The following is a 19,810-nucleotide window of genomic DNA, read 5'->3' as shown; positions in this document are numbered from 1 at the left end:
TAAGAATGTATCTCAATCAATACACAGGTCTTAAACTAAGTGTTAAAGATCTTTGAACTTCAATAATGTTCCACAAGAATCATGTTTGGACAGGCTGAGGAAAATTTGGCCACACCTCAGGTGTGGCTCACACATCTATAAATTATCAAGCAGTTTGAGAAGAGAATGAATCCCAGCAATTTGAGCAAGGGCTTTCCAACACATCCCTGGTGAGGAGTATGGGGGAAGGAAAGGAGATGCCTTGGCCAGATTTCCTTCACCTCTTCTCCCTTTTGACTCAGGGAGGACTTTGTGAGCTTCAAAGGATCTAGAAGATTCTGGATTTCCCATCAGTGTCTTAAATTAGTGGTGTCAAACTCAAATAGAAACAAGGGATACTAAACCATATATAAACCATATATGTGGGGGATAAGAAGGGGGGTTATGATAGAAGGGAGAACAGATTAGGTGAAGAGATATTCAGAATGTATGCTGTTGGGGTTGGAGAGAGGAGAGATGGGGAGAAAATGTGGAACTCAAAATCTTGCGGAAGTGAATGTTGAAAACCAAAAATAAATAAATTAATTAATTTTTTTGAAACCATATATGTGGCCCTGCAGGCCATATACTAACTTAGAAAACTACACATTAACATTATGTATATTCTATTATATTTTTATTTTGTTAAATATTTCCCAATTACATTTTAATCTGATTTGGGCCACACTCAGGAGGGTGCATACAAGATACCTCCCAGCCTTAGCCATGTGTTTGACACCTCCGTCTTAGAGGAAACCCTGCATCAGCTGACAGCAGTGAAGGGAATTATCCAAGCATCCCAATAATGAGAAAAAAAAAGAATTCCAGAAAGCAGGAGCTTTCCCATTTGTGCTCTGTAATCTTGAGCACACTTTTCCCTGTACTCTGTGCGTATTTGTAGAAATTGCATCACTGACTTTGGGGAGGGAAGAAAAGAGATATTTTGTACCAGCTGTTTTTACTGAGCTACCTTAACACGTACTCCCTTTCTAAAAACTACTGAAGAATGGCTGACTAAAACCTAAAATGATTCTCTTTTTTTTAGGCAATTGGGGTTAAGTGACTTGCCCAGGGTCACACAGGTAGTAAGTGCCAAGTGTTTGGTCTGAGACCAGATTTGAACTCAGGTCTTTCTGACTTCAGGGCCAGCACTGGCTCCACTGGGCCACCTAGCTGCCCCCGAAACCTAAACTGATTCTCAACTGATACGCTTAGGAGGAAACCCACCTGTGGGAGCTCCAGCTAATGGTGATAGAAAATCAGCCTCAGCTCCTCAGGAGTATCCCCTAGATCTCGGAAGGTTGGTAGTGTGTAACTAGTAAAGCTCTGAGGATGTGGTTTATCAGTGAAAGGTAGATACAGCAACAGCCCTGGAGTCAGGAGTACCTGAGTTCAAATCTGGCCTCAGACACAAAATACTTACTAGCTGTGTGACTCGAGACAAGTCACTTAACCCCAATTGCTTTAAACAAAAAAAAATAAAGTCCAGAGGCAGCTAGGTGGTGCAGTGAGTCTTGGCCTTGGAGTCAGGAGGACCTGAGTTCAAATCCAGTTTCAGACACTTAACACTTACTAGCTGTGTGACCCTGGGCAAGGCACTTAACCCCAATCGCCTCCCCAAAAAGCAAAAAATAAAAAGTCTAGGTTTATCAGTGAGAATAGGAGTTAAAATAAGGATCTTCAGAACTTATATTGGCTACTATAATGCAGGAGCTTCTAGGCTCTGGCCTCTAGCAGGTTCACTCTTGATCCAGGCAGACAGAAGTACAGCAGTGGAGACATGATAAGGGTTAATTTACTTTATTCTTCTCAATTACTTTTCTCCTAGGGGCGAGCAGGAATGGGGCACCAAGCCTGACAGCATCTCCCTAAGTGTTGATGGCAGCAGATCAAGGCACACACAGCTTTCAGCTGGTACACTGCACAAATTCACATCCACTGACCAGTGCTCACTTGATTTATAGAGGAGCACACAAAGAAGGCATTCTGCCAGCAATAGGCTCCTAAGTTAACATTAATTTTAGCAATATTATGGTGAATCAGCATAGTACAGGCACAGTATGCTGTTTACAACTTAAGCTCAAATGTTTATATTATATATAGTTATATAACAATGTGCAAACATAGTGGAGTTGTTTACAAGCCATGATCCTTGGAACTAGTATCTAAAAAGAAAACAAATCCACCTCACATACAGCTATACAGGCACTTTTCCATTTGAACCTCTACTGTCTAATGCCTAGGGTCTAATGAGGTAGGTACTGTTATTATTTCCATTTTACATGGATGTAATGAGGAGACTAAGGCTGGAAGGTATTAAATGACTTGCCCATGATTACACAAACATTAAATATCAGAGATAGAATTTGAAACAGGTATTCCTGACTCCAAGAATCTCAAGATCATTTCACATGAAGATGAGTAGAAGATTATCTTGGAGAGTAGAAGATTATCTTGGAGAATAGAAGATTTGAGGGAGGGGGAAATGAAGATGTCTGAAAGAGCTGTTAAGTGGAAGACAGTAATTAGACTGCCTTCCATAATTTTTTATTATTGATCTTTATTTATTCCATTAGGGATTTTGAGGGGCGTGGGGTTTTCAGGAAGGACTAGTATCTCTGGTGTGAGGACCACCAATCCCTTTTCAGAGCTGCTCATCTACCCTTAATATCTTTCACCTGTGGCTCCAAGAAAGTGTAGCACCCACAGTGGCCACACCCTGGTAAAACCATCTTGGCAGATGGCTTGAACCAGGTTGAGCATAATTAATGGGTCTCAAATCTGTTGGTGAGTGGGCAAGAAGGGTAGTGTGTCTACCCTAAGCGTATGAAGACTTCCCTGGTGGAACAGGTGGATGTGAACAATTTGTTCTAAGAGTCCATGAAAGAGGTGGAAGCGGGTGCTGTGGAACACTTAGAGCTTGGTCAGACATCAAAGATGCCAAGGTTATCCACTGTTCCCAGGCTATCTTTAGTCATCTTGATTTTTGTCTTCTCATTGGACTCCAGTGACTCTGGAAGAGAGAGTGAGGCTGAGGACTTCTGGCAATTCTGCTTCACTTAAATCCAATTTACATATAAGTCAAAAGATACCATTCATACCATTTTACTATCCAACTATTTTACTATTTTAACTACTTTGAAGTCTTGTGGTGACAGGCTAGTGATAAAGGAGCAGATGAGGGAGGATCCACTGGGAGCTGTAGTCACAACCCTGCACACAGGCAGCCCAGTCCATGTGGTCATCTTGCCATGAGACTGAAGCAGTGGTGGGACTCAGCAGTCCCTTGGGTGTCAGTAGCCATTTTTTAGGACAGCATTGCTCACTTTGTAGTGTGAGGAAGAGGATAGAAAAGGTATCCTAAAAATTGTCTGCTTCCCCTAACCCTGGCCCACTTATCACAGCAGGCAGGGATCTCACCTTGTCATTGAAATAGAAAAAAGTACACAAAAACTTTTGCAAAGATGATTCCACTCACCATTGATACATGGAATGTGTGCATGTAAATGGACAACACGAAATCCAGTAGACCCAAAAGACAAGCAGCTCTTGTTGTGAGAGAATTCAGCAGGTATAACATCCAAAAAGCAGCCCTGAGTGGAAAAGGCTGACAAGTTAAGGCCAGTTTACCGAAATTGAAGCTGGATACATGTATTTCTGGAGTGGCCACCATGAAGCTGGTATAGATTTCACAATCAGATCTAATCTAGTCAACAAGCTTGTGTGCATCCAAAAGAAGTGAACCGAAGGCTCATGACAATCTGATTCCCACTTGCAGGAAAGCACCAGGCCACCATCATCAGTGTGTATGTTCCCCTCTTGACAAACTGTGATGAGGTCAAAGAAAAACTTTATGAAAACCTGGAAACCCTCATCATCAATGTCTCAAAAGAGGACATGCTTATAATATCGGGTGACTCTAATGCTAGAGTAGGCATAGACTATCAGACATGGTGGGAGTCCTTGGCAGAAATGGAGTTAGAAATGGCAACAGCAACGGTCACTTACTACTGAAGACTCGTGTGTATAATGACCTTCTCATCACCAACACTGTCTTCCATTTACCTAAATGTAATAAAACTTTGTGAATGCAACCTCACAGCAAACATTGGCATTTAATAGATGATGCCATTGTAAGAAGAAGAGACGGACAGCATGTGAGAGAAACAAAGGTGATATGTGGCACTAAGTGCTAGACTAATCATAGACTTATCCTCTCCAAGCTAAATATTTGAATTCAAAAAATGGCGTCTCCAAAGCAAGACAATTATCAGAACATACAGCATCAACAGATTAGAATTCTTCCCATGTATGCATGAAAAATTTGCTACTAACTTAGAAGGAAAGCTGAGCCAACATGCCACGGGCAATAGTGGAGCAAAAAAAGAGTGGGCAACTTCCAGAGATCTGGTATACAGCACCGCATTTACTCACCTGGGCCAGAACATTTGCAAAGATCAGGGTTGACTTAATGAAAAAACAAGAGCTCCACCGGGTTTACCAGCAAGATAGCTCATCCATCTCTAGGAAGACAGTGTTTAACTCCATCAAAAGCAAAGTGCAATCAAAGCTTAGAGAGATGCAGATTCTCGGTTGAGTAAGAAGACAGATGAGATTCAGTTTTAGACTAACAGTGACAATCCAAAGTGCTTCTACACTTTGAAGGCTATTTATGAGCCAAAGACCTTTAGTGCATCTCACCTGTTCAGTGCTAATGGAGCCACTTTGAATAGTGATATAATCCTAGAGAGATGGGCTGAACAATTCCACAGTGTTCTCAACAGACCATCATCAATCAATGCTGAAGCCATCAATCAGGTTGAAGTCATTCCCTCTCTAGCTGAAATTCCAGTGGATCAAGAGATTTTGAATGCCAGTAGACTCTTCTCCTGTGGCAAAGCTCCCAGTGCTGACTTGATTCCAGCAGAGATCTGCAAGGCAGAGAGTCTACTGCTCGTACAAAAGCTGACCAAAATCTTCTGGATTATATGGCAAGAGGAGGTTATCTCCCAGAAGATCGAGGATGCCTCCATTGTCCATCTACATAAAGGAAAAGGAATCAAGTTGTCCTGTGACAATCATAGGGGTGGGGGTTTCTCTCTTAAGTCATTGCTGGCAAGATTCTTACCAGAGTCCTCCTTAATCAGCTGATCCTTCACCTGGAGAATGGTCATCTACCCAAGAGCCACTGTGGCTTCAGAATGAGCCAGTCTACATGAAATTTACTGCCCAACAACTCCAGGAGAAATTCCAGGAGCAGAAGAGAGGTCTGTACACGACATTTCTCAATTTCACCAAGGCCTTTGATATTATCAGTACTGAGGGCTTGTGGAAGATCATGGTGAAAAATATTTGCCTGGAGAAGTTCATCTCTAGTTTCATAACAGCATGCTTGCAGGGGTTCTGGATAATGGACAAGGTTCTTAAGCTTTCCCAGTTACCAATGGAGGGCTGTGTGTTTACACCCATGCTTTTTAGCATGATATCTTCAGCAATGTTGTCAGATGCCTTCAATGAGGATAAAAATGACATCAAGGTCAGCCACTGCACTGACAGTAAATTATTTAACTTGGAAAGGCTATAAGCCAAGATTAAAGTGGAGTAACAGTTGGTGCACAATTTTTTGTTCACAGATGATTGTGGACTCAGTGCAGATCAGTTCTCTGCTGTTTGTGTTAATTTTGGCCTAACAATTAATACCAAGAAAACAGAGTTCTCCACCACCCTGCACTGTACCATCCTTACCTGGAACCATCAGTTAGAGCAAATACAGAAATTTTGAATGCTAGGGATAAGTTCACTTACCTTGGCAGTTATACTCTCCAGGGATGTCCACATAGATGATAAGGTTGATGCATGCATTGCCAGAGCTAGCTCAGTGTTTTGGAGGCTCCAAAGGAGAGTGTGGAAAGTGAAGAGGTAGTAGGCTACCTACCAAACTGAAGGTCTACAGATGTTGTGCTGATGTCATTGCTGCATGCCTGTGAAACCTGGGCAGTATAACAGCACCATGCCAAAAAAAAAAAAATGAACTATTTTCTTTTTAATCATAGGAAGATTCTGAAGATCACCTGGCAAGATAAGGTACTGGACACTGAGGTTCTTTCTTGAATTGAATTGCCAAGTATTCAACTCTACTGCAGAGAATACAACTCCCAAAGCTGGACACATCAAATCTCAAATGTGTGTTTCCTTAAAAGACTATTTTATGGAGAACTCACACAAGGTAAGCACTCACACAAAGGTCAGAAGAAGCAATACAAGGACACTCTCAAGGTCTCTCTGACAAACTTTGGTATCAGTTATGAGACATGGGAGAAACTGGCATAGGACAATCCAGCACAGCATGCCCACCTGAAAGAAGGTGCTGTGCTCTGTGAGCAAAGCAGAATTGAAATAGCTCAAAAGAAAGATGAAATGCACAAATTGAGAGACATCTCCATCCCAAATATTCATATGGATTCTTTGTATCTGACCTGTGTAGAGCCTTTTGAGCTCACACTGGTGAGATCAGCTGCAGCTGGACACACCGTACATTGTCCCTGACATCCTGCTGTCATTTTCATCCTCTTCAAGTATGAAGGACAGCAATGATGAGGGATTTGTTAAGCATAATGCTTCTCTCACACTACAGCCTTTTAAACACCTGAAAATGGCTGTGGGGAAAGCATTAATTTGGATTCAACTATAGGGCTGCAAAACATATGTGAATAGCTCCATCCCAATCATCAAATCTTCAGTCTTCTGACTTTGTTGTATTATTTCTTCTTGTCCCATGGAGTCATTGAATTCTCTTTGCCCCATTCTATTTTTCAAGGAGTCTACTACTTGAGTAAGGTTTTTCATTTTCTGTTCAAAGCTATTTATTTTCCTTTTAATTTTTTTCTGCCCACATTCTAACTTAATGTCTAATTCTAATTTCATTTTCTCTCTTCATTTTTTCTGAGTCACTCTTGTAGTCCTTGTGGCCAAGTCATTTTTGGTCTTAGTCTCTGCTTATAGTTTTTATGGGGTTACTCTCTTCTGGGTTTACTTGTAGAGCTTCTCTTAATCCACGGTATTTGTTCATTGTGTCTTACACTTTTTTTCTTGTTTACTTTTCAATCTCAAGGGATATTGTGCTTTGGTCACTTCCCTTAGGCTTTCCTGGATAGATGGGGTAGGACTTATTTTGTCCTGTCCTCTTTGTAGTCTGGATACCACTTCCTTTGCAAATCCAGATAAGGTGGATGCTATTAGACCTCATCCTCTGACTCAATTCCTAGTTTCTGTCTCAGTCTTCTGGTGGTCCAGTTTGGGTTCTGGCCTCAGTCAGACTTTGATTCTTTTCCTTGTATAATCTCTAGTCAGGAGTGGGTTTCATTCTCTGCTGTGGCCCTAAGGGAATTTTGGAAATCACATTGCATCCTGCATCACCCCTAGCACTGATGTCCAGGTGCTAAATTGATTCTGTGTCCTGTGCCTCCCAGTGCATCCATGAGAGAACAGTTGGGTCTTGTCTTTCTTCAGAGTTTCTATCCTTGTTTCTATTCTGATAAGTCAGGGTTATCATCTAATTTCAGGTCTCTGACTACTAAAGTTCATCATTACTTGCAGCCCCCAAGCTCAGCTCTCTAACTGATTGGATCCGGATCCAAGTATGGGTGTTTCCTCTGAGTTTCTTTCTGAAAACTCTGGCTCCTCATTCTGGCTCAATCAGCTATCAACTGGGCTTCCTGATCCCAGATTGACTTCCCTGAGGAGAATCCTCTACCTACCTCAGACAGCTTCGAGCCATCTTTTTGTGCAATGCTAACCTGGAAGGAGGACCATGCTTCTGATTATTTTCCGTTTTCTTTCTCATTTGTCTTTCTGAGGTTCTTTTATGATATTTTCTGGCATTCATGTGGGACAATTGAGCTTCTCTGTGATCTTTCATAACATTATCTTAAACATAAGTCCCACTTCAGCCTTACTTAAAGTATACAATCTGCGTGTCTGATGCTAGTTGCCAGAAGCATAATGAGAGCTGGGGGGGGAAGCCTTCTCTTGCAAACCCCACCTCACAGATGAAGCCAACCTAGGGGAGTGGACACTGAGCCAGAAATAAAATAATTCAGAAGACAGACTTGACCTACAAGTTTTTGCTGAGGGCTCTAACCCCTTTCCTCTCCCTGTCTCCTCACCCCATCTCCCCCCAAAAAGAAATTGAAATAGCCCTGGGCTATGTGTTATTTCACTAAGACAACTCTGATCATTCCCTCTGGGGAAGATGATAACTAGCCACCACAATTCAGTACAGAACCATTAATTGATAACACAACAAGGCAGATGACATCAGGGGATGACTATCAGTAGTTGACCAGCAGATGGCAGTGCAGAGGAGAAGACAGCCCAGGGATGACATCAACAGCTTGCACTTCTGGAGAAAACAGCAAGCCTAACTTCAGAAATAAAGCATTCTTTACCCCTAGAAGTGTAAATTATCCGGGTTCTGCCTGGTCCCTCTCCTACTGGTGTCATGGGAATCTGTGGGAGAGTGTGCCGCTGTATGTATGGGAATGTTTTCCCAGTTGTTTATTTTGCTATTTTGTTCGAATTAAATTACTGGTACTTAAAATTAAAGTGTCCTAAGGTTTGATCTGTGGGGGGTTTTTAAGTGGCAGCATTAAATAAGTGTCTTTAAGCTATGGTTTTGAATAGATTCTTAGCATGCTGTGAACCTGAGGATAGCTTTCAGGAAACCATATTTGAGGGATATATGTGCTACATTCTGGGAATTCAGCCATGATTTCTATTTTTTGATGCTCTATCATTTTAGGATTGCATTGAAGATCTCTTCCTTTTCAAAAATATTTTTGCTTACCTAGACCAGCATTCTTAACTGGTTTTGTATCATGGACCTCTTTAGCAATCTAAGGAAACCCAGGATTTCTTCTCAGAATATTTTTAAATGTATAACATAAAATACAAAGGATTACAAAGGAAAAAAATATATTGAAGTACAGTTATCAAAAAAAATTCTAACACAAAATAAATTCATGGACCCCAGCTTAAGAATCCCTGCTCTAGGTTATTATTAGACAAAAAAAAGAAAGAAAGAAAGAAAGAAAGAAAGAAAGAAAAAGAAGGAAAGAAAGAAAGAAAGGTTTTCTTTTGTCTTTTGTAAGCTAGTCCAGTTGATTTAGAAATCACAATTATATGTGTGAAAGTATCAAAAAAACTTTGTAGTTTATTCTTAAAGTGATGTTGTAAAATTGTCATTGATAATACTTTTTTAAAATTACCCTGGTGTTCAGTTTTTAGGGAACAGATGCTTGGGGGTAGGCCCTCCTCCATGATCAAAGACTGTTGGCTTGATGGGTATTTAAATCACTACGTCTTTTCTTCTCGAGGCCGAACATCACCAGCGTTTTCAACTGCTCCCAATATGGCCTAGTCTCCAGTACCCTCACCATACTAGTTGTACTCCCCTGGACACGATTGGGGCAGCTAGGTGGCGCCATAGTGCTCAGAGTGCCAGGCCTGGAGTCAGGAAGACTCATTTTCCTGAGCTCAACTCTGGCCTCAGATACTTAGTAGCTATGTCATCCTGGGCAAGACACTTAACTCTGTTTGCCTCAGTTTTCTCATATGTAAAATGAGCTGGAGAAGAAAATGGCAAACCACTACCTTGTCTTTGCCAAGAAAATCCTCAAACAGGGTCAAGAAATGACTGAAAATGACTGACCAACAAGTAACATGATTCAATTTGTCAATGCCCTTGCTAAAGCGTGGTCCTAGAACTAAACACAATTTTTCAAGTGTAGTCAACCACACAGAGGATAAAACAACTTTCTCCTCTTTCCCCCGGGTTGCTAGGCCTCTTTTACCTTTTTGACTGCTGTGTTATGCTGTTGACCCAAATTGAGTACACAGTCCACTAAAGGCCCTAGATCCTTTTATGTATCTTGGTCAAACCATACCTCCACTATACTTCAATTGTTCAGCTGATTTTTAAAAGATCAAATAGTAGGATTTCATATTTATCCCTATTAAATTTCAGCTTATTTGGTTCAGGCTGGTGTTCTAGACTTTCTAGACCAAGGGTGCTTAACCTACAATCAATGGATAGATTTCGCGAGGTTCATAAACTTGGATAGGAAGAAAAATTGCATCTTTATTTCACTAATTGCTAACTGAAATTTATCACTTCTTCCAATATTTAAAAACGTTGCTCTGAGAAGTCAACAGGTTTTGCCCCATCAAAAAAGAAGGCTATTTTTCCCTTTCCAAAAAGGCCTGAGAAGGCTGGCCAAGCACAAAATGCCTTCAGGCTGAAAACAGAGAAAAGAACAAACCACTAAAGATAATGAGGAAATACTGTGTGTGTGGATTAAGAGAAACTCTGCAAGTAAACCCTGAAGAGAGTAGCTCCACAAAAACTGCAAGCAGAGCCTAAGACAAAGAACGGCTTGTCCACAAGGACTATGAAAGGACTGCCAAAGGGGTCCGTGACACAAGGTTACGAACACCTGATCTAGACTATTCTGACTTAGCTATCCATCCCAGTTTTCCTGCCATCTGCTGGGCTTTTTTAAAAAGGTTTTTTTAATATTATTATTATATTTTATTTATGTATTATTATTTTATGCTTTTAAACCACAGGTATTTCCTCTTAATCCTTTAAGCAAAGGCAAACCACACATTTCACCTTTATAAGCCATCCCTGCCCCTGCCTTCTAAGGGGAAAAATAAATGTTTCCTTATCATTTCTTCAGGATCAGGCTGATCATTATTGTAGCTGTTGTGCACGCTGTCTTCCTGGTTCTGCTTTCTTTTCTGAATCACTTTACACATATTTTCCCATGTTTCTCTGAATTCTTCATATTCATCATTTCCTGCTATACAATAATATCTCAACACATTTGTGAACCAATGAAACCCAATTTGACTAGTTCAACCCCAGCCTCAAGTATACATGCATGGATTGCACGGTTTGACAGATCCCCAAGACTTAGCCTCTTCCCATCCCATATGCTTTTATGCTATGGCACAGTCTGAGTTAAGTTTCCTGACTTCTTGCCTCTCATTCCTCATTCCTTATTAGACAATTCAGAGAATACCCTCATTCCAGTGTTCTACTATCCCCTACTGCCTCACCCTATTGGTAATGGAGTAGTGCCATGTCAACATCATGGTTGTGTGACCCTGGTCGAGTCATTTAATCTAACCTCTGGTTTCCTCAGTTTCCTTAACTATAAAATGGAGATAGTAATAGCAACTACCTCACAGGGTTGTTATAAGAATCAAATGAAATAAAACTTGTAAAATACTTAGCACAGGGCCTGGCACATAGTAAGTACTACATGGTTATTCTCTCCCCCACCTCTACTTTGTCTAAAAACTGAAGTTTGAGCCCTGATTGGCATGGAGTCAAAGCCACTGCACTTCTGAGATGCCAAGGTTACTACCTATTCACATTTGTTCTCTTCCTATGACTGCAATCCCTGTGTTACACTACAACATTTATACACCATGGTTTATTTAGCAATTTCCCAATCAGTGGGCACTCACTTTTTTCCAGTATTCTGCTTCCACAAAGAATGCAGCTATGAAATTATATCTTATATATAATATATATATATATATTATACATTATTATATAACTTAAGAAGTTCTTCTTAAGTTGCTCCCACATATAACTCTCCAACATACCCAATAATAGGTTTTCCTTTAATGCCTGGAGACTTTCTTGGGCACAGAAGTCAGTTGTGTTGGGTATTTAACTAATGCTTTCACAAACAGCTATGAAATACCCTATAAGAAAATTAACATAAGATCAGCTTCTTTAGTGTACCCTAATATTATAATAATATACATTTATGTAGTAAATATAGTTAATTCCCATTAAATAGTGTTTTATAGTTACAAAACAATTTATTTTTATTAAATCCCACTTTATCTCTGCCTTTAAGAAACTTTAACTTTGGGGGCACCTACATAGAGCACTGATCCTGGATTCAGGAGGACCTGAGTTCAAATCTGGCCTTGGACACATAACACTTACTAGCTGTGTGACCCTGGGCAAGTCACTTAACCTCATTGCCTAGACCAGAAGGAAAGAAAGAGAGAGAGAGAGAGAGAGAGAGAGAGAGAGGAGAGAGAGGAAGGAAAGAGAGAGAGAGGAAGGAAGGAAGGAAGGAAGGAAGGAAGGAAGGAAGGAAGGAAGGAAGGAAGGGAGGAGGGAGGGAGGGAGGAAGGAAGGAAAGAAAGAAACTTTAACTTCAAGAAAAAGAAAAAAAAGAACTTTAACTTCCTTCAAAGTAACACCACCATTCCCCCAGCTATTAGTACACTGTCACTCCTTACATTATTTCTATCTTTGTAAAAGTAATTCTCCACCCCACCCCACCCCCAGAAAAAAATATATACTCTTTGAGGGCATGGACTGTTTGATTTTTGTCTTGCTATCTTCAGTCTCTGTCACAGTTGCCACTTATGTTGATGGTTTGTATTTCCAGCACTTAACACAGTATTTGGCATATAGGGCAGGAATAGGGGCTGGATCTCTGGTTTCATTCATATTGCTGTTCATCCTTCATTCTCGAAGAGGACCAGTGACATCAGAAGGGTGATGCCTTGATTTGCAAGTGAATTGGATTTAAGCGAGGCAGGACTGTGCACAGTCATCAGCCTCACTTTCTCCTCCAGAGTCATCTGAGTCCAATGGCAAGACATAGATCTGGACAACTGGTGATGTCCCTGGATGCAGTGGGAGACCCTGCCTTTTTAAGCTAAGGTCTTTCCCAACTCGCAGTTTGTGAGGCAACACTAATTCAGTAGTTAAAGGTTAGATAAAAATTGAAGCAAAAGATGGCCTGGCAAAACAATCAGTCTGGATGGGGAAGACATTCAGAGTTTCAGGATAAGAACAGAACCATCAGAACCCAAAGAATGAGTAAGAGAGGCTTGAGGGCAATCACTGAGCTTTCATTCTTATAGGGAAGTGATGAATAAGGGAATTCCCTCTACCAATGCAAGTTGGCACTTTCTCTTGCCTAGAGTACTAGGAGTTTAAGTGACCTATTCAGGGTCACAGAGCCAGGAGGTTTCAGAGGCAAGCCATGAACCCAAGTATGCCAGTTCTTTATCTGTTATGCAAAATTGCCTCTCCATTTGGCACGTGGTATTTAAGATATATCTTTTAAATGTCCTGGCTTTCTTCAAGACTCAAGTCAAATTTTGCCCTCTGTAGGAGGTCTTCTCCAGCTCCCTCATCCTGTCAGTACCTTCCCTTTGAAACTAACTTCTTTATATTACAAGTATGTATCTTGTATGTAGCTAGTTATTTAAACATTGTATCCTCCATTAGACTATAAACTCCTTGAGATCAGGGTCTGTTTTTGCCTTTCTTTGTATCTCAAGCACTTAGCGCAGGACCTGCCACATAGTAAATGCTTAATAACTGTTTGTTGATTGATTGACTCAAGTAGCAAACCTTTATCTAGTGCTTTACAGTTAGAATTTTATGCTATCTTATCTGATCCTCACTACAGCAGAGGGAGGTCAGGTAATTACTATTATTATCCACACTTGACAGGTGAAAAAATAAATGAGGCACAACACTGAGGAAATCATTATTATCTCCACTTAAGAGATGAAAAAAAAGGAGGCACAAAAATGAAGTGGTCATTATCATCTCCACTTGATAGACAATAGATAAAAAAAAAAGAGGCACAAAAAGTAACTTGTCCAACATCACATAGAAAGTTAGAACTAGAACTTAACCTCAGGTCTCTTGACTCCTACCTCAGGTTCTTTCAGTTGAATTCAAGCCATCAAACATTGGTTAAAAGCCTACTATGTGCAAAGCCCTGTTAGGTAATCTTTCTACCACACCACACTGCCTATTACACAACTTTAGCTATTAAAATCCTGGTGTGTTACAATCCCTGCTTCAGGCCAATGACTGCCAGTGATTGCGTGCATTTTCCTTGTGAAATGGAAAACTTCACATTTGTATGCTGGAAATCAAGCCCTCCACTCTCCCAATCTCTTGTCCTGTTTCATGCATTATTAATAAAGCAGTGTTAATTTCCAGTTGGATAATTTGTTCACACCATCATGATTTCAAATATCACATGAATAATTCAAAAAATGATTTTAACTGTAGTTCAATAAGGCTATTATCTGTCATACATTTAAATAAATTAGCTTCTCCTTCCCTAACAAAGGGAATTGGCATAAGCAGACTCCCTAGCAGGGGGTTAGTACATGGTGGATCTCTCCTCTCATGATGCCAGACCATCATAAACTTCACTTAAACAAAAGAGAAAAGTGGCCAGGCCCTAATTCCTCTAAAAAGAGAAAATCTGTTGAGTCATTTACTACCCAGAAGTTTTAAGTGTTGCCTGAGACAGAATTGATCTCAGATCACAATAAGATTTCCCATTATCCCAAAGGACTCAAAATGAGAGCCAAAAACCGTGATCTTTGTCTGTTTCTATGCTGCTTCAGTATACATTCTACTTAGGAGTTATAGGTCTTGTCACATCAAGGCTCTCTAAAGACAGATAAAACCAAAGAATCCTATTTTTGTATGTGTGTAACTTATGTCCAAACACAAAAGCAAACAGTATTTCTAGAGTGGCAAGTTAAACAATATGACATTCAGGATCACCCATGAAGGAAAAACTACCTATTGCCACACCTATCCTCACCCCAAAATTTCTCTTTATTCTCCCCTAGTCCAGACTGTCTGCTCTCCTTTCTCCTCTACATCTTTTACCCCAGGTCCCGAATGTTCCTGACTCTGTACTTTCATTAATTCACCTGATATTCCTCCCACTCCTTCTCCAGATTTTTACCTAACAGTCTTATCCTTCAAGGTTCAAGAATCACCTACAAGAAGAAAGCTTTGCTGACTAATTCTACCCTACATCCTTTACCCTGGTTCCCTCAAAACTTATGCATGCAACTTTGGGAGAATTTCTTCACTCTTCTGGGCCTCAGTTTCCCCATCTGAAAAGGCTATGTTTTGTATGGTTCCTTCCAGCTTTAAGATTCAAAGAAAGGATCACCTGTTTGATGAGAGAAGACAGAGGAAGACATCCCTAATCATTGACTGGTGGAACTGTCAGGAAGCATCAGACCACCCAACAAAGATATAACATATTACAAATTATAAGACATTTCATACTAGCATATAGTCACTGCACATGTGCATCTTTATATAATCTACTACTACTTCTGGGGCATTTATTTGGCCTAAACTCCCAGACGTGACCCTGTAAGTCATTCCTCACTGAGGAAATAGTTTATGTTCAAGGGCAAAAATGGGAATATTTTAAGATTCTAGGAAAAAGCCTTCCAGAAACTGGTAGATTTCCTTAAAACAGCAGTGCATTAAGATTACCTTAAAAACAGTAGCAGTATACTAGCTGTGTGACCCTGGCAAGTAATTTAACCTCATTGCCTAGCAAAAAACAGGAACAAAACAAAACAAAACAAAAAAAAAACAGTAGCAGTGTCTACTCAGAGAAAACAGAGACTACAGGATGCAAGCCTTGCTAGCTTCTCCATAATGCATGTAACAGAGGGCTATGTCCTTGAAAAATTACCAAGTAACCTGTCCAAGAGATTCTATTCACAGGATGAATGGAATACAGCCAAGACTAGGGTCCTCCAGGTTATCCTCCATGAGTTTCCCAGAAGCTTCTAGATCACCTTCATTTCATGAGCTTGACTAGATATTGCCACATAAGTATTACTTCTGGACAGCTGAAGAAGGGAAGTTGTTCTACTTAAAATCTTCTGATAGCAGGCACATCTACACACATAAACCCACACAGAAGAATCATGGTCTCTCCTGTCTTTCACTATTAGCCCCTCATTATTGCGTACTTAAAGTGATTGTTTTATTTGAAAAGCACTTCCCAATCAATTTCATTAGTGATCCTGGTCCTTCCCTACAAATCTATCATTTCTACGGGCTCTGGAAGGTGATTTTTTTAAAATGAACTTTGACAAATTCTACTTGATAATTTCAGTGCTCTTCTTTCTGTGGTCAAACATATGGATCCATCTGAAATTCCTTCAAGTAATGATAATAGTTCATATTTCTATAGGCTTTAAGGTTTTCAGAATAACCCTGCAAGATAGGGAGCACAAGCACTTTACAGATGAGGGATCCGAGACTTAGAAAGAGAGAGCAACTTCCCCAAGGTCACACAGCCATTAAATGTCTGAATCATGATCTGAACACAGGTTTCCTGACTCCAAGTCCAATCTCCTTTCCTCTAACCATTTTGCCTCTTTTATCATGGATGACTCCTGCTTTGGATGAACTTTGGAAAATTCATCATGCCTGTCATGTGCCCCCATAGAATATGTGCTAGACTTTTAAAAGGATAGGGAAAAAATGAGAAAATATGGTCCTTGCTTTCAAGGAGTTTAGCATCTAGTTGGGGAGAAAGGATTCACACATGAAATTGCTACTCAGTGCTAATGGATCCACACTCATCAGCGATAAGAACATGACCCTGGAGAGATGGGTTGAACATCCATGGTGTTCTCAACAGACCATCACCAGTCAATACTGAAGCTATTGAACGTTTACTGCATGTTGAAGTTAATTCCTCTCTAGCCAAACTTTCAACTTAAAGATGTTTTGAATCCCATTAGGCTCCTCTCCTGTGGCACTTGGTGCTGATTCCAGTCCAGCAGAAATCTACAAGGCAGGGGACACACCATTCATACAAAAGCTGACTGAAAATTTCTGGGTTCTATGGCAGAAAGCAGTTATCCCCCAGGAGACGGGAGAGACATTGACATAGGGCCATCTGCTATGGCTTGCCTACATCAAAGAAAGCATTGTGTTCCGTGAGCAAAGCAGAACTGCAGTAGCTCAAAAGAAACATTAGATGCACAAATTTAGAGACATCTCCTTCCCACACGGTCATACAAACTATTTGTGCCTGACCTGTGGTAGAGCCTTTCAAGCTTGTATTGGTATGATCAGCCACAATCAGACACACTGTGAATTAAACTCAACATTACGATGTCATTTTGGTCCTCTTTGATTATGAAGAACAACAACATCGAAAGAGAGGCACCTTCTTCATGGGGACACCCCAAATCTGGGATTCCCATGGGCCAAGTTCCTTCCTAAGGGATTCTGACTTCTAAAAGAAAGGTAATTCTCTTCTAATACTATCTGGTTCCATATGCCCCCACTCCTGTGGGGTATATTTTTTAGGGAAAATATGTGGGGGATTTTCCAGGGAAAATCTTTTAAAGAAAGTTTAGGATTGGCTCACTAGGACCTCCCCAAAAAAAGATTAACAGGGACACTTGATGTGCAGAGTTGTAATTATAATCTATGGGACATATTTATATATTCTACCATGAAAGAATTGCTTAAAAAACAATAATACTCAAAAGCGTGCATTGAAGAAGTCTTAAAATACTAATCTATAACTCCTATTGTAGTCTTCCTGGAGGTTGATACTTAAAATATTGAAACACATGTAATGGAACTAGCTAATAAGCCTAGTCCTTAGGAACATACACCACTTAATATCCCTGATGTAATTCCTCAGGTAGAAGAGGGAGCCTACTTCTAGGAAAGTCGTGATGACATGTAATTTAAGTGCCTTAGAAAAGCTTTGGAGCCTGGGTAGACATTCTGTACCTGGCTCTAACCTGCTAACCAACATTGAACAGGAGCCTCTTGATTAGGTACAGCCATGAAGCCAAAACATTCTATTCATTTGACTTCTTCCTGATAAATGGCAAGAAACCAGACTATAAGAGACCATGTTTCAAGGGAAGAGGCTCTGGGTCCTCTCCCCATCCAAAGCCAACACACGGCTTCATGAAAATGGACTGCAGTTCTTTGTTCCCATGTTTGTTCCTTCATTTTAAGTGAAGGAAGTTCAAAGTGACAACCTTGTAAGTTCTGAAAGCTCAGGACAGTGAATCACCAAGGTCCTGGAGACCAGGAGTCTAGAAATCTGGAAGTTGTTTATGGTAGATCTTGAGGTCAGCCCAGAATCAATGCCCTGAAGAGCAAGAACACCTAGTGGTAGTGGCTGAGATAAAGATTTATCCAGAAGTTATGCCACAAGCGTATATGAATTTGGTGAGATCAATTCTATGCAAAGCTATCCTAAGTCTGAACCTACTCTCAACAAAGATTGAGATGATATAGGAAAGAATGTACTCCCAATGTATTGGGGAAAATGTTCTACTGTTGTTGCTCTATCTTCAAAGTAAATATCCCTTTGTAAAAACAAATTGATACTAAGTGGTTAAATGGAACTGAGAGTAGTAAAAGTTGGGGGAAGACACAGAATGTGCACGCAAAGCATTAGTAGTAAGAAGTCACACTACAGGGCAGCTAAGTGGCACAGTGGATACAGCATGGGTCCTGGATTCAGGAGGACCTGAGTTCAAATCTGGCCTCAGACACATAACACTTACTGGCTGTGTGACCCTGGGCAAATCACTTAACCCCATTGCCGAAAACAGAAAAGAAAAGAAAAGGAAAGGAAAGGAGAGGAGAGGAGAAGAGAGAGGGAGGGGAGGGGAGGGAGGGAGGGGAGGAGGGGAGGGGAGGGGGGGAGGGAGGGAGGGGAGGGAGGGGAGGGGAGGGGAGGGGAGGGAGGGAGGGGAGGGAGGGAGAGGAAGGGAGGGAGGGGAGGAAGGGGAGGAAGGGAGGGAAGGGAGGGAAGGGAAAGGAAGTCACACTACCTAGAACCCTGAAAGGCAATGTAATCATCCTCCTTCTAGTATAGTGAATTCAGTGCCAGTTCCATTGTACATGATACTTGGGGGGCTGTAGAACACACATTTCACCTCCACCTTGGTAACTTACTCAAGGTCCATATCTTCTGGAAAGTCAGAGCATGACTTGGGCTCATCACTCAACAGGTGAGGAGAAAGGGTAATCAAAGAAGTTGTCTCTTTTTTAAAGTCTACTGAATGAGTAGTTCTTCCTGCTCAGTGGTTGATCTTTTTTGGCATGACCCTTCCCCACCCCTTCATGGGAACCAAGGTACCAACCAAGAATATTCCCTTTAGCAAGAGACCAGGGCACATGAGTCATCAGAAGTAACCCTATCACGGACTCATACTTAGCTCAATGAGTAGTATCCCAGCAAGAAGAGATAAGAGAAAGGGATCAATCCCAGGATTAGCCCCAGCACAAAAATAGATAAAATATACTTTAGGGAGGTACTACCACGGGGGAGGAGAAGTGACGATCAAGAAGGGTTTTACATTGAGGGCGTATGAGCTGAAGGCAACTAGGAATTCTAAGAGGCAGAGGAAAGAAAGCAGTGATTTTTGACAAGGGTGATAGTACAAAGGCATTTCTATCTCCATAACATCATTTGCATATGTCCCCTTCTCTCCACTCCAGAGACTGAAGATGGTGTGCTAGGCATGAGGAGCAAAAAGGACAGGTTGCCTGGTCCAGAGTTTCTAGGAGGGAAGTAATATGTAATAATCCTACCCAAGTTGTAAAGTGCTTTAAATGCATGAGAAGAGTTCATAATGGATCCTGGCAGGTAATAGGAAGTCACTACAGTTTATTAAGGGAAAGGGAGGTGATTTAGTCAGACCTACACTTCAGGAAAATCACTTTCTTTATATGGAGGGTGGATTAGAGTGGGGAGAGACTTGAGACAAGGAGATCATTTAGGAGTCTACAGCAATAGTCTGGATGAGAAGTGATGAAAGCCTGAGCTAGATTGGTAAGTAATTTGTGTGGCATAAATAATAAGTATTATAGTTCATAGGGGATTAAGTGGTCAGGTTAAAGGCTTCC

The sequence above is a fragment of the Phascolarctos cinereus genome, unplaced genomic scaffold, assembly GCF_003287225.1.
Source record: "Phascolarctos cinereus isolate Bilbo 61053 unplaced genomic scaffold, phaCin_HiC Scaffold_2;HRSCAF=192, whole genome shotgun sequence".
Taxonomy (NCBI): Eukaryota; Metazoa; Chordata; class Mammalia; order Diprotodontia; family Phascolarctidae; genus Phascolarctos; species Phascolarctos cinereus.
Note: the sequence above shows the minus strand (reverse complement) of the source record.